Source organism: Eschrichtius robustus, chromosome X (assembly GCF_028021215.1).
Source record: "Eschrichtius robustus isolate mEscRob2 chromosome X, mEscRob2.pri, whole genome shotgun sequence".
Taxonomy (NCBI): Eukaryota; Metazoa; Chordata; class Mammalia; order Artiodactyla; family Eschrichtiidae; genus Eschrichtius; species Eschrichtius robustus.
The window spans coordinates 112,249,357-112,265,490 of record NC_090845.1 but is presented as its reverse complement, the minus strand read 5'-3'; positions in this window follow the sequence as shown (position 1 = coordinate 112,265,490).

The window sequence follows — 16,134 nt, the reverse complement described above, 5'->3', positions numbered from 1 at the left end:
ACACAATTCACTCATTACTTCAGGGTGCGCTGGTAGCTATCACCTTGGTAAGGAGTAAACCTGGAGTTGGAGGGGCTAGAGCCTGCACCAGGTGTGAGGTGGGATTTTCTCTCTGTTCAGTGGCCATCACTGTCCTCTCAGGGGCATGTTCTGTTCCCATATTGTTAGAGGAGAAACCCTGAGGGTCATGCTGGAACTTGCTCCTTTTCCTTTAGATTTGTATTTTTTCCTCTCCCCACACCAGGACCTTTGCCCCAGAGGAGGGGAGTGGTGAACAACTGGGGCCCGTGTGCAGACAAAAGTCCAATGTGCTCCCTGTTTAGGTACCCATATCTGTGCTCAAACACAGCCTCTTGTGAAAGTCCCCTTTTTCTCTCACAGCTGATCACTGCCCACTGCTTCCAATGCCCTTGCCCTGTTGTGGAACCACTCTGCAGGGCTGGCACAGCTGGTGTGATCTCTCTGCATGTACCAAGGGGTGATCTATGGCAGAGTGGCTGCTGTCAGAGATCTGGGAATCTTCTCGGGTGCTTCCTGAGTAAGCACCAACAGTGGACACCACTGCACCATCCAGGATCTGCCCCGGGACTGGGTTGCCTCCTCAGATGGAGCCTGAGCCTGAGGAGCTGAGGGAGAGAGACAAGATGGTGCCAGAGGTGGAGCCTGAGACAAAGAAGCCTAGGAAGAAGAGCCTGAGTCTTTGGGAGCCATCTTATCTTTCTTTAATCATTTGTTTGCTTCAGTTAATTTTAAAATTTTATTTTGCAGAGAGGCAACTTTAAGCTCCCAATAACATTTGGAAGCCTCAAAGTACTAATCGAAATAGGCTTACCATTCAGTTCTGGAAATTTTAGAGCTATAGTGATCCAATTCAGCTTTAAGAAAATTAAGTTTGGTGATTTCAAAAGTTTCCCGTAATGGCCATTAATATTCTAAATTACCTGTGGGCAGGTCTATCCATTTAGTTAGAAATGTGCATGAGGAAAGACCATGGTTTTGAAACATAAAATTGGCTTGAGTCCCTATGGGAGAGTGCTCTCAAAATGTTTAGATAACTAGGATCCCATTTCTCAGAGGTTTTTCTCTAGAGTAAAATAATCATATTCAAACAGCTTAAACAGCTTATAGGTCAAACAGCTCAGTTCAAATAGCTCATAACTCAAATACCCTGCAGGCTTAATACCAGCCAGTTCTAAGGGAATAGCTTGGTCCTAGAGGAGCCAGGCTGAAGGCTTCTCAGCCAATTTGCATAGAACAGCTCCTCTTCCAAAGGAATGGGCTGATGGCTGAACTGGCAGTTTCAGTGAATCAACTCCTGTTCTTGAAAGAATGGGTAAAAGGCTTTTCAGCCAGTTTCAGTTGAAAAACTCTGATCTCAAAATTAAACTGAAGTGCCAAACAAGTACTTGCACACAGAACAAAGCCTTAACTAGAAAGGTGAAACCTTAAAATAGATGCTGAATAAAGCCTGGATAGCTTCAAATGCAAAAGGGGAGACTCAGATCCAGGATAAAGATATACCTTCAAACTCGAGGGTTAGTGAGAAAAGCAATGAGCAACAATGGGCTCAGTTGTGGGTACTGCATCTGTTTGCTCATCAGCCCTTGAGCAGTCAAAGGTCTTCTCTGGTCCCTGAACCAGCCACCAAAAAGTTGACCTAAAACAAACTGCTAGTTATTTCTCTAGCAAAAATGGATTTATTTTTTATCAGCTGAGAATTGCAATTTGGGGTCTGGAACCATGGTGAGCCACGTGTGAGTCCCTGCATGACAAGGGAAGGATAACTCTTTTATAGAGGGGCAAAGGAAGTTTGGAGTGCTGTAGTAAATAAAGAGTCCATGGCTTTTCATTAGCTGAGTTGTTGCCAAAAAAGAGGAGTCTTTCTTTTTCCTCTTGGGTTCTACTATTTTCACAGGGAGTGAGTGTTGCGTTTTCTGGTCTCCTGACTGTATTTAACTGAAGTTTCTGTTTATTAATTTTTTTTACACCTCTCATTTCCCCCACAATCACGCCTATTATTATTAACATTTTGCATTAGCATGATTAAAATTAATGAGCTAATAATTCGTAACTAAAGTCCATAGATTACATTAGGATTTACTCTTTGTGTTGTACATTCTATAAGTATAAAAAATATATAGTGAGATATAAACACCAATACAGTATCATACAGAATATTTTCACTACCCTAAAAAGTCTATTTTAAATTATTCATCCCTCTCTCTCTCCCTACCTTCAACCTCAGGCAACCACTGATCTTATTACTACTCCATAATTTTACCTTTTCCAGAATGTCGTATAGTTGGAGTCACACAGTATGTAGCCTTTTCGAATTGCCTTCTTTCACTAGCAATAAGCATTAAGGTTCTGCCATATCTTTTCATGGCTTGATAGCTCATTTCTTTTTAGCACTGAGTAATATCCCATTGCCTAGACATATCACTGTGTGTTTATCCATACACCTATTGAAAGACATATTGGTTGCTTCCAAGTTTTGACAATTATGAGTAAAGCTGCTATAAACATTTGTGTACAGGTTTTTGTGTGGATGCAAGTTTTCAACTCATTTGGGTAAATACCAAGTAGTACAATTGCTGGATCATATGGTATGAGTATACTTAGCTTTGTAAAAAAAAAAAACAAAAAACTGCCAAAATGTCTTCTAAAGTGGTTGTACTATTTTGTGTTCCCACCAGTAGTGAATGAGTGTCCTTGTTGCTCCACATTCTAGCCAGTATTTGGTATTGTCAGTGTTTTGGATTTTAGCCATTCCAGTGGGTTTGTAGTGGTATCTAATTGTTATTTTAATTTGAAATTACTTGATGTACTATGATGATGAATATCTTTAGATATGCTTATTTTCCATCCATATATCTTATCTGCTGAAGGGTCTTTTTAGATCTTTTGCCCATTTCTAAATGAGTTGTTTGTTTTCTTATTGTTAAGTTTTAAGACTCTTTTTTGATATATTTTGGGTACCACTCCTTTATCATATATGTGTTTTGCAAATATTTCCTCCAACTCTGTGTCCTGTCTTTTTATTCTCCTAACAGTGTCCTTCACAGGGCAGAAGTTTTTAATTTAAATAAAGTCCAAATTACCCTTTTTTTCAATAGAGCATCCTTTGGGTGTTGTATCTAAAACATGACCACCAAATCCAAGGTCACCTAGATTTTCTCCTGCTATATTCTAGAAATTTTAAAGTTTTGAGTTTTACAGTTAGTTCTATGATCCATTTTGAGTTAATTTTTGTGAAAGGTATAAGATTTGTATATAGATTCATTATTTGTAATTCAAACATTTCCAAAATTGTTGTTATAAAATCAGGATGATGTTATAAGGGTGAAATTGGCAGATATTACAAAGTGATAAAGTCATCCAAATGAAATTTTAAAATAATGTTTAAACTAAAATCAAACACAAATAAATAACAAGAAAAGGAAAAGTCTGCCACTTGAGGAAGGGAATGTGATATTCATGAATGATGAAGAAAAGTACAACTACCCAGTTCCTACTATGTTTCCATCTTCTCAGGCAAGGTGAATTAGTTTCAGATCAGAAAATATGTAATCAACATTGGTAATGGAAAACTGCATTCAGTGGTATGTCAGAAGAATATAAGAGAGCACCTGGTTACTCTAGATGTATTCAAGATCCCTGATCCAAATTAATTACAGAAGAAAGTTCTGAATGAGTTTCATAATTATATCACCAAATCTGCCAACAAATTTTTAGTCATTGTAAAGAATATGAAAGGGGTTAGAAGGCTGAATATGGAAAAACATGGTCCTTATTTTTCATGAAAAGGAAAGAGCATTTTGGTGACATGTCTCTTAATTTCAGTAAAATTATAAAATCAATCATTAAATAAGTTAACAATTATAAAATGAGATGAATGAGCACTAATTAATACATTCACTTGTTTTTTGACTGGGTTACTAAACAAATACATCAGGGAAATATAGCAATAGACATAGTATGTCTGTATTTCATCAGAGTCTCAATGTGTCCTTCTGGAAAAGATGGAAATATCTGGGATAACTGATAATAATGTTAGGATTTCTAACTCACAGGGACAGTGCTAATTTCTGAGTCCCTATCAACCTAGAGTGCATTCACTAATATCATGCCACAGATATCTCTCCTATTAATAATATATAGCAGCTACCAGGGAGAATATTGATGGCATTCAGTTGTAATTTGCATATAACATTAGAGTGAGAAGAAGACTTAGTATGTTAAAACCAAAAATATATTTTCATAGACTAGAACATTAGTTGAATCTAACCAAGTAAAATTTATTAGAGATACATGTAAAGTCCTACAATTATGTCAATAATTTTTATTTATACACAACATGTTTGAAAAACCTGATTATATTTACCTAAAAATAAGAGTCTGTTGGTGGGGTGCACATTTTGCTGACTTCACATATTTGAGGGATTCCATGACTACCAGCAGAGATAAATGCCTAGTGGCATAAACAATGCCCCCCCACCAAAGAAGAAATATTTATCAATTAGGGCTATGCAGAATTGAATGGGCTTCTTTGAATGGCTGTGTGTTCAATAAAGTTGAAGTATTAAAGAAGAAGCTAGAAAACCATGTATTATTGTATTGGGAGGAAATTCAATCATTCAATGGAGGATTCAATTGGATAATCATTAAGGTCCCTTCTGACCGAAATTGACTTGACAGTATTTTTTAAAGTATGCAACTTTTTGTTGGAAAATCAACTCAAAGTACTTTGAAATGCATATTCATAGTATGTAAAATCTTCCCCACTTTGTTATCAAAACTGGCTTCTTACAATCTCCATAGTTGCATATTAACCACACACTAGTATAGTCAGGCAAAATCAGTTCCCTGATGTTCTCTGATAGAGTAAAAATACTTTATTAATAGTGGAATATTCTCTTTTCATTGTTTGTCATGGTACTGTTGTACAGTACAGTGGTTAATTGCCTGGCTATTTCATTTTGCATTAGCCTGGACACTGCTGTTTAATAAGATAATGGCTTACATTTTAACAATTGCAGTCCTATTCATTGAGATGGAGACATGTTTGCATGCTGACAATAAATGAGGGACAAACAGGAGTTTGTTTAAAGGCTGAACTGGAAACAGAAACAGTAAGTGTAAAGTCAACAATTAGAATCATTACTTCTGTGCCACTGAGGATTAATTTTCATTGGCAATAGCTGTTAGACCTAGTTGATGATTCTTGGAAAAATAATTTTCTATTTTCTGAGACAGATGTTGTCATAATTTACCCTGGCAATCTCTTAATCCTCTAGCGACCATAAGATTAATATCCATTAGTGAACAATCATGCTTAGGTTGATATCAACTGAATAGAATATTTAACTGATGGCTGGTGTCCTATCTGTGAGTGTTAGCACATTATAAAACTATAAACATTTTTTAAAGCAGTGTATTATGCTTGTGTCCATTTCTCCCCTTTCCCAAATTTGTAAAATATTCTTTGCTGTTCTGATAATCACGTATGATAGCTAAGAATAAAAAAAATTTAAATTAAGGCTACCAAATTTTATTACAATTTATAGATTACAATAATTACAATAATATATCTGGCTATCAGTGCATTTTCAACAGTTCCACTAAACTAACTTTTAAAGATGCTGAAAAGCATTGTACAAGGGCTGTCAGAATTTATCTCATTTGTTTCTAATACACCTAAGTGCCTTCACTTTTTCTTTTCACTCTGGAATTGCCATAATCGTCGTTCAGTTCCTTCACTCAACAAAAAAATACATTGAGAACTCTAACAAAAAAATACATTGAGAACTCTAACAAAAATTCTTTAGGGTAGATCAAATTTCTATTCTCTTTGATGGTGCTCTTGTTCACACTACTTGCTTGGATTCTGACTTCTTGTATCTTAGTCTAATTGCTAAGACCTGATATAATTCACCTTGGCACATGACCCAACTCTAACTCTGAACTATGACACTTTCAGGTCTTATTTTCCCACCCATTTATATTAATTTTCTATTGTCGCTGAAACAAATTACCACAAACTTGGTGAATTAAAACAATGCAAATATCTGATCATTCTGTACCTCAAAATTCTGACATGAGTCTCACTGGGCTAAAATCACGTTTTTGGCAAGGCTGCATTCCTTTCTGGAGGCTCTAGGGGCAAACACATTTTCTTTTCTTTTCCAGCTGCTAGAGGCTGTCTGCATTCCTTGGCTTATGGGTGTCTTCCTCCATCCTCAAAGCCAGCAACCATAGGTTGAGGTCTTCTAACATCAAATCACTTTGAAGTACCCTTCTGATTCCCTCTTCTACTTTTAAGGACCCTCCTGATTTAGGCCCATCCAGATAAGCTAATATAATCCTATTTTAAGGTCAAATGATTAGCAACGTTAATTCCATCTTCATCCTTAATTCCCCTTTACTATGTAACCTAACAAATTCACAGGTACTGGGGATTAGGACATGGGCATATTTGGGGGCCATTATCCTGCCTGCCACAGTTAAAATAAATATCTGAATTTTCACTTCTGATCAAGATTGAACTGGACTTACCTTTCCACCTGAAACAATTAAAAATTCAGACAAAATACATGAAACAATGCTTTTCAGGTCATCAAGTAGAACAGAACAGTAATCTCTAAAAAAAGAATAAGCAGACAATGTGAACCCTGCAGTTGTCCCAACTTACTGCCTAGAACGATCTTAAAGGTTTCAGTGCAAGGATCAGGAACCCATACAAAGCCTGGCAATCTCGTTGAGTTGAGGAGATAGAGCTGCAACTCTGGGAAGACTAACACAGCTAAAGTTCACAGAACAGAATAACAGAGTGCTGCACAGACAAGTAGATCCCAAGATAAGAAGATGGTCTCCCTCAACTTTCCTGCTGAGTACTATTGGTTTTTTTTTAACCTGTGTATGTTTATTTATTTATTTATTTATTTATTTTCTTATTAGTCATCCATTTTATACATATCAGTGTATACATGTCAATCCCAATCTCCCAATTCATCACACCACAACCCCCACCCCTTGGTGTCCATACGTTTTTTCTCTACTTCCATATCTCAGTTTCTGCTCTGCAAACCAGTTCATCTGTACCATTTTCTAGGTTCCACATATATGCGTTAATATATGATATTTGTTTTTCTCTTTCTGACGTACTTCACTCTGTATGACAGTCTCTAGATGCATCCACGTCTCTACAAATGACCCAATTTCGTTCCTTTTTATGGCTGAGTAATGTTCCATTGTATATATGTACCACATCTTCTTTATCCATTCGTCTGTCGATGGGCATTTGGGTTGCTTCCATGACCTGGCTATTGTAAATAATGCTGCAGTGAACATTGGGGTGCATGTGTCTTGTTGAATTATGGTTTTCTCAGGGTATATGCCCAGTAGCGGGATTGCTGGGTCATATGGTAATTCTATTTTTAGTTCTTTAAGGAACCTCCATACTGTTCTCCATAGTGGCTGTATCAATTTACATTCCCACAAACAATGCAAGAGGTTCCCTTTTCTCCACACCCTCTCCAGCATTTGTTGTTTGTAGATTTACTGATGATGCCCATTCTGACTGGTGTGAGGGGATACCTCATTGTAGTTTTGATTTGCATTTTTCTAATAATTAGTGATGTTGAGCAGCTTTTCATGTGCTTCTTGGCAATCTGTATGTTTTCTTTGGAGAAATGTCTATTTAGGTTTTCTGCCCATTTTTTGATTGGGTTGTTTGTTTTTTTAATATTGAGCTGCATGAGCTGTTTATATATTTTGGAGATGAATCCTTTGTCCGTTGATTGGTTTGCAAATATTTTCTCCCATTCTGAGGGTTGTTTTTTCGTCTTGTTTGTAGTTTCCTTTTCTTTGCAAAAGCTTTTAAGTTTCGTGAGGTTTCCTTTGTTTATTTTTGTTTTTTATTCCATTACTCTACGAGGTGGATCAAAAAAGGTCTTGCTGTGATTTATGTCAAAGAGTATTTTTCCTATGTTTTCCTCTAAGAGTTTTATAGTGTCCGGTCTTACATTTAGGTCTCTAATCCCTTTTGAGTTTATTTTTGTGTATGGTGTTAGGGAGTGTTCTAATTTCATTATTTTACATGTAGCTGTCTAGTTTTCCCAGAACCATTTATTGGAGAGACTGTCTTTTCTCCATTGTATATCCTTGCCTCCTTTGTCATAGATTAGTTGACCATATGTGTGTGGGTTTATCTCTGGGCTTTCTATCCTGTTCCATTGATCTACATTTCTGTTTTTGTGCCAGTACCATATTGTCTTGATTACTGTAGCTTTGTAGTATAGTCTGAAGTCAGGGGGTCTGATTCCTCCAGGTCCGTTTTTTTCCCTCAAGACTGCTTTGGCTATTCAGGTTCTTTTGTGTCTCCATACAAATTTTAAGATTTTTTGTTCTAGTTCTGTAAAAAATGCCATTGGTAATTTGATAGAGATTGCATTGAATCGGTAGATTGCTTTGGGTAGTATAGTCATCTTCACAATATTGATTCTTCCAATCCAAGAACATGGTATATCTCTCCATCTTTTGGTATCATCTTTAATTGCTTTCATCAGTGTCTTATAGTTTTCTGCATACAGGTCTTTTGTTTCCCTAGGTAGGTTTATTTTTAGGTATTTTATTATTTTTGTTGCAATGGTAAATGGGAGTGTTTCCTTAATTTCTCTTTCAGATTTTTCATCATTAGTGTATAGGAATGCAAGAGATTTCTGTGCATTAATTTTGTATCCTGCAAGGTTACCAAATTCATTGATTAGCTCTAGTAGTTTTCTGGTGGCATCTTTAGGATTCTCTATGTATAATATCATGTCATCTGCAAACAGTGACAGTTTTACTTCTCCTTTTCCAATTTGTATTCCTTTTAGTTCTTTTTCTTCTCTGATTGCCATGGCTAGGACTTCCAAAACTATGTTGAATAATAGTGGTGAGAGTGGACATCCTTGTCTTGTTCCTGATCTTAGAGGAAATGCTTTCAGTTTTTCACCCTTGAGAATGATGTTGTCTGTGGGTTTGTCGTATATGGCCTTTATTATGTTGAAGTAGGTTCCCTCTATGCCCACTTTCTGGAGAGTTTTTATCATAAAGCGGTGTTGAATTTTGTCAAAAGCTTTTTCTGCATCTATTGAGATGATCATATGGTTTTTATTCTTCAATTTGTTAATATGGTGTATCACATTGATTGATTTGCATATATTGAAGGATCCTTGCATGTCTGTGATAAATCCCACTTGTTCATGTTGCATGGTCCTTTTAATGTGTTGTTGGGTTCTGTTTGCTAGTATTTTGTTGAGGATTTTTGCATATTTATTCATCAGTGATATTGGTCTGTAATTTTCTTTTTTTGTAGTATCTTTGTTTATATCTGTACAAGCCTACCTCAAGAAACAAGAACAATCTCAAATAAACAATCTAACATTACACCTAAAGGAACTAGAGAAAGAAGAACAAACAAAACCCAAAATTAGCAGAAGGAAAGAAATCATAAATATCAGAGCAGAAATAAATGAAATAGAGACAAAGAAAACAATAGCAAAGATCAATAAAACTAAAAGCTGGTTCTTTGAGAAGATAAACAAAATTGATAAACCGTTAGCCAGACTCATCGAGAAAAAGAGGGAGAGGACTCAAATCAATAGAGTTAGAAATGAAAAAGAAGAAGTTACAACAGACACCGCAGAAATACAAAGTGTCCTAAGAGACTACTACAAGCAACTCTATGCCAATAAAATGGACAACCTGGAAGAAATGGACAAATTCTTAGAAAGGTATAACCTTCCAAGACTGAACCAGGAAGAAATAGAAAATATGAACAGACCAATCACAAGTAATGAAATTGAAACTGTGATTAAAAATTTTCCAACAAACAAAAGTCCAGGACCAGATGGCTTCACAGGTGAATTCTATCAAACATTTAGAGAAGAGCTAACACCCATCCTTCTCCAACTCTTCCAAAAAATTGCAGAGGAAGGAAAACTCTCAAACTCATTCTATGAGGCCACCATCACCCTGATTCCAAAACCAGACAAAGATGCTGAGTATTATTTTAGTGCATGTATATGAGGAAACTACCTGAGGCCAACTCAATAAGCAACCAAACAGAGCCAGGGAAACAATACTGTTAACTCAGCTTTGGGAATAGTTCTTGTTCCCAGAAGCCATAGTTGGAAAACTAGAAAGAATACTCAGGAGGGTATTGTCTAAGGAGGGAGGCAAAATTAATCCTAGATAAAGGCTGCTGTGCTCCCATCTAATAAAGGTAAAGTCAAATCCCCAAAGGAGAAAGTATTTCCAAGTAACATAATTGTGTCCAAGAAGAAAGCTAAACTATATTTATTGAGCACAATGATATCCAGTACTCAACAGTGAAACAAAATCACAATGTCAGGCGTCCATTAAAAAGTTACAGTGCATGAAAAGAAGTGGGAAAATATAGCACCAAAAAGAGAAAAATAGCTGACTAGAACCAGTCTCAGCAAGGATGGAAATTATAGAATTAATATACAAGGACATTAAAATAATTAGTATTGACTATATTCCATATGTTCAAGAAGGTAAGGAAAAGATTGGGCATGTTTAGTAGATGCAGGAAACATATAGAAACACCCAAATGAAACTTCAAGAGATGAAAAATGCAACATATAAATTAAAAAATTATTATATGGGACTATGTAGTTTAGACACTACAAAAAAAATTAGTGAACTTGAAGATACAGCAACTGAAACTATCCAAAATGAAAAAGTAAGGCATTACACTTTCTGATTTTAAACTATATTATAAAGCTATAGTAATCGAAACAGTGTGGTACTGGCATAAAAACAGACACATAAATCAGTGGAACAGAATTGAGAGCCCAGAAATCAACCTAGGCCTATATGGTTAACTATTTGACATGGGAGACAAGAACACTCAATGCAGAAAAGACAGTCTCCTCAATAAATTGTGCTGAGAAAGGTGAATATTCACATGTAAAAGAATGGAAGTAGACCCCTATCTTTCAGCATACACAAAAATGAACTCAAAATGGATTGAAGACTTAAATGTAAGACCTGAAATCATAGAACTAGAAGAAAACAGAGGACAACTTCCTTGAAATGGGTCTTGGCAATGATGTTTTGGATGTGACCCCCAAAACACAAGCAACAAAAGGAAAGCTAAACAAGTAGGACAACATCAAACTAAAATGCTTCTGCAGAGTAAAAGAAACCATCAACAAAATGAAAGGCAACCTATGGAATAGGAGAAAATATTTGCAAATCATGTATTTGCTAAGAGGTTAATATCCAAAATATGTAAACGACTTATACAACTCAATAGCAATAATAATAATAATAATAATAATAATCTAATTTTTAAAATGGGCAAAGGACCTGAATAGACATTTTTCCAAAGAAGATATTCAGATGTCCAACAGGTATATGAAAAGGTGCTCAACATCACTAATCATTAGGGAAATGCAAATCAAAACCACAGTGAGACATCTCTTCACACCCATTAGGATGGCTATTATCTAAAAGGAGATAATAAATGATGACAAGGTCTTGGAGAAAAGAAAACCCTTGTGCACTGTTGGTGGGGATGTAAGTTCGTGCAACCACTATGGAAAACAGTATGGAGGGCCCTCAAAAAATTAAAAATAGAGCTACCATATGATCCAGCAATTCTACTTCTGGGTATATACCATAGGAAATAAAATCACTAGGACACAGAGATACCAGTACCCCCATATTTATTGCAGCATTATTTACAATAACCAAGACAGAGGAACAACTTAAGTGTCCATCAACAGATGAATATCAAGAAAATGTGGTATATGTATACAATGGAATACTATTCATCCATAAGAAGAAGGAATTCCTACCATTTGCAACAACACAGATGGACTTTGAGTGTAGTTTGCTAAGTGAAATAAGTCAGACAGAAAAAGGGTTGCGAGTTTGATTCGCAAGGAGAATATGTAAAATTGTCATTAGAGATCTTGCAGAAACTTACCAGAAAAAAATTACTTGGTAGGTTTTCTGGAGAGTGTCAAAGGCTCACTTGAACTCTGTGCTCTTTTTAGAGAAATGTTGAAACACCATATTTTGTATAGCTATGCATAGTAGTTTCCTATAGCTACCATAACAAATTACCACAATTGTAAGTGATTTAAAACATTACAAATATATCATCTCACAGTTCTGGAGGTTAGAAGTTCAAAATGGGTCACACTTGGCTAAAATTAATGTTTTGGTAGAGCTGTATTCCTTTCTGGGGGCTTTATGGGATTGTATTAGATTCCTAAGGCTGCCATAACAAATTACCACAAATTTAGTAGCTTAAAAAAGCAAAAATTGGGCTTCCCTGGTGGCGCAGTGGTTGAGAATCTGCCTGCTAATGCAGGGGACACGGGTTTGAGCCCTGGTCTGGGAAGATCCCACATGCCCCAGAGCAGCTGGGCCCGTGAGCCACAATTACTGAGCCTGCGCGTCTGGAGCCTGTGCTCCACAACAAGAGAGGCCGCGATAGTGAGAGGCCCACGCACCGCGATGAAGAGTGGCCCCCGCTTGCCACAGCTAGAGAAAGCCCTCGCACAGAAACGAAGACCCAACACAGCCATAAAAATAAATAATTTTAAAAAAAAGCAAAAATTTATCCTTTTGTATTCTGGGAGCCAGAAATACAAAATCAAGGTGTCAGGAAGTACCACCCTCACTTTGGAGGCTCTAGGAGATAATCCTTCCTTGCCTCTTCCAGCTTCTGGTAGCTTCACATGTTCTTTGGCTTGTGGCTATATCACTTCAATCTTTGCCTTCATGTTTAATTGCTTTCTCCTCTCCACTGTCTTCTATTCTTTTGTCTGTCTCAAATCTCCCTGTTTCTTTATCTTATAAGAACATTTGTCATTTGATTTGGGGCCCACTCAGATAATCCAGGATAATCTTATCTCAAGATTTGTAGTTTAATTACATCTGAAAAATTATATTTTCCAAATAAGGTAACATTCAGTTTACACACTGTACAGGGATTTTACATAGACATATTTTTTGAGGGGGGCCACCATTCATCCCATTATGGACCCAATCTGTTTTCTTGTATTTTTCAGCTTCTGGATGCTGTCTGCATTCTTTGTCTCATGGCTCTTTTCCATCTTCAAAGTAAGAAATGGCTAGTTGAGTATTCCTCACATTATATCATTCTGACTCTGATTTTCCTGCTTTTACATATAAGAACCCTTTATATTGCCCCCCACCCCACCCCAATAATCCAGCATAACATTCCCCTCTCAAGGTCAGTTACTTAGCAACCTTAATTACCTAATCTAAGTTCAAGGGAATAGGGGTTGGACATTCTGAGGGAACAATTAGTCTGCCTACCACACTATAGAAAGCAAGGATGCCCTTTGTTCATCAGAGACACATATTTTCCCATATTTTTCATAAGTCTGTTCCATGTCCATAATAACAAAATCAGACATATTTAATTTCCGGTTGAGTTATTAGCCAATCTAATTCTAAAATGTCCGTACAATGTTGATGTTATTCTCTCTGCAAGAAAGCAGAGATTGCTTATAAATTTAATCACATTTAGATTTTATCATATATAACTTTGTGCTCAACTTTGCTAATATTTACTCACGTGCAGAGTTTTTCATCCTTGGAAATGAAAATAAGTCAGAGGATATTGACTGGATTATATTGATTTAATTACATTATTCTTACTATAGTCAAATACAAGTTTTTAAAATAAAAACTTAGAAGTCATATTGGGGGTTTTAACTATGAAAGTTCTTGCAAAATAGTCAAGTGTTGTTTTGTCTTGGGCTATGGAAATGGAAATGTGCTGAGTTTTTTGTTTCTTTGTTTTATTTTTGTTTTCATGCTCTCATTAAAGATGACCTTATGTTATTCAAGCAAATGTAATTATTACTGGTGTTATTGTTGATTTTTCATAGCATTCTAGTACATACCATTACATACCATTTTTTTCTTCCAGATATAGTTGACATACAGCACTGTGTAAGTTTAGGGTATACAGCACAATGATTTGACTTAACATACTTTATGAAATGATGACCACAATATGTTTAGTGAACATTCATCATCTCATATAGATACAAAATTAAAGAAATAGAAAACAAATTTTTCCATTTGATGTGAACTCTTCGGATTTACTCTTTTAAGCATTTTCATACATAGCATACAGCAGTGCTTACTGTATTCATCACGTTATAGATTACATCCCTACTATTTATTTATCTTATAACTGGGAGTTTGTATCTTTTGACTACCTTCATCCATTTCCCCCTCCCCCCACTTCTGGAAACCACAAATCTGATCTCTTTTTCAATGAGTTTGTTTGTTTGTTTTTGAAGTATCCATTAGTGATCTTTTAAGGTAGAATTTGCACAACTTCTGGACTAGGCTTACTTTAGTAAATAGGGAGGTTAGATCATTTAATAGAATTTTATACTCTTATTATAGAATAATGGGAAATATTCAAAATTTATCCAATGAAATAGTTTTTCTTAAGTCATTTCCTGCTTTTTATTAATCCAGAGTATAAAGTTCACTAATGTTAGTAGTTTGACAATAATCTAAAAAAAGGTATGTAAAAATCAGATATCCCTATAATCAATTACACTGAAAGCATGACAATAAAAATAGATATAAGATGTAGGTTTCATCAATAAAGGTGCATTCTCTGGTTCAGTGATATCACTCCAAAATGCTGGGCACCAAATGAGTTATAAATCTGAGAAAAATTAAATCACAGTTGAATGTATGTTACTAAAACACAAAGTACATAGAGGATGAAATAATAAAATAACTATAAAGTTAGAACCATTCAGTAATCTGTTCAATAAATATATTTTGAGCATGTTATGTGTGATAGGTATAATAGATCGAACGATCAAATGAATCTAATGCAGTTTGGTAAATGCCACTATAGGAGACATGCAGGGTGCTAGGAGTACACATATGAGGAGCTCTCATTCCTAGAACATGAAAACACTGTAGAAGATATAATCCTCCGATTTTTTTCTCTCAGATAACATATAAAGTTAAGGAAATTATACATCTAGTAGCACGCCAACACAACAATAAGAAATCAAATACTATAAAGGATTTGGAATATAAATGCTAAAGAGAATTAAAAAAAAAGTAAAGGTCATTGGAGCAGTGAGCTAACGGAGAAGATGGAATTTGAGCAACTGATGAAAGAGTTGACCTTCAGTAAGTGGAAGTGTAGTGCAAGAATATTATAGTCAATGAGTACAACATATAATAGAGGAACAGTGACAAAGATGGCAGCTAAGGAGATGGGGAATAAGAGAAAGGCGCAGTAAGGACTGGAACAAGAATTTTGTGGAAGGGGGTAGTAAGTGATAAGCTTGATTTAAAAAAAAGAAGTGGGCCAAGATTGTGAAGTACTGGAGATTTTTGATTTGTTTAGGTCATTTATAATGAGCTCTTGTGTCAACCATGAAAGTGCAGCTCTAAGATCTCATGTAATAGACAAAAGACCCCAGGAGCACCCACAGGTGGCTGCCAGTAAATGACTGAAAGTCACAGTGATACTAAGGCAGATCCATTCCTACGAGATATAGGACTAATCTCACAGGGCAACTTTGGTCCCAGGATACCATATTAGCCTGATGTAAATTTTCCTAAAACTGTGCTGCAGTCTGAGACTCTTCCTCGCTAATTCTTTCCTTCACAGAGCCCAGACTTGCAGTGTAGAATAACAGCTCTTTCCCTCTTCTCCAGCTTCCTGTCCTACCTTTTTTCCCCTCTCACAGGATTTTCTGGCAATAAAATTTCTTGCCCTTCTGACAGCACAACTCTTATTAATTCTTAAGCTGGAAAATGCAATGATGAAAATGAGATTTTATTAGAACTAAAATTGTAATGCTATAAACAGAGAAGTAAAAAATAAAGCCCTGGAAATTGGGAGGGTATGGATTTATTTAATAGCTATGTGATGATGACATGAAATTCAGATTTGGCAGCACATATGGGAAGAAAATGATAGAGCAGGTATGATGGAGAATTGCACAGTAGGTCAATGTTTGCTCTGGTAAAAAGAAGCAATACATATATCCAATAAAGGATTTCCTTCCAAAATATATAACGAAGTTCTTC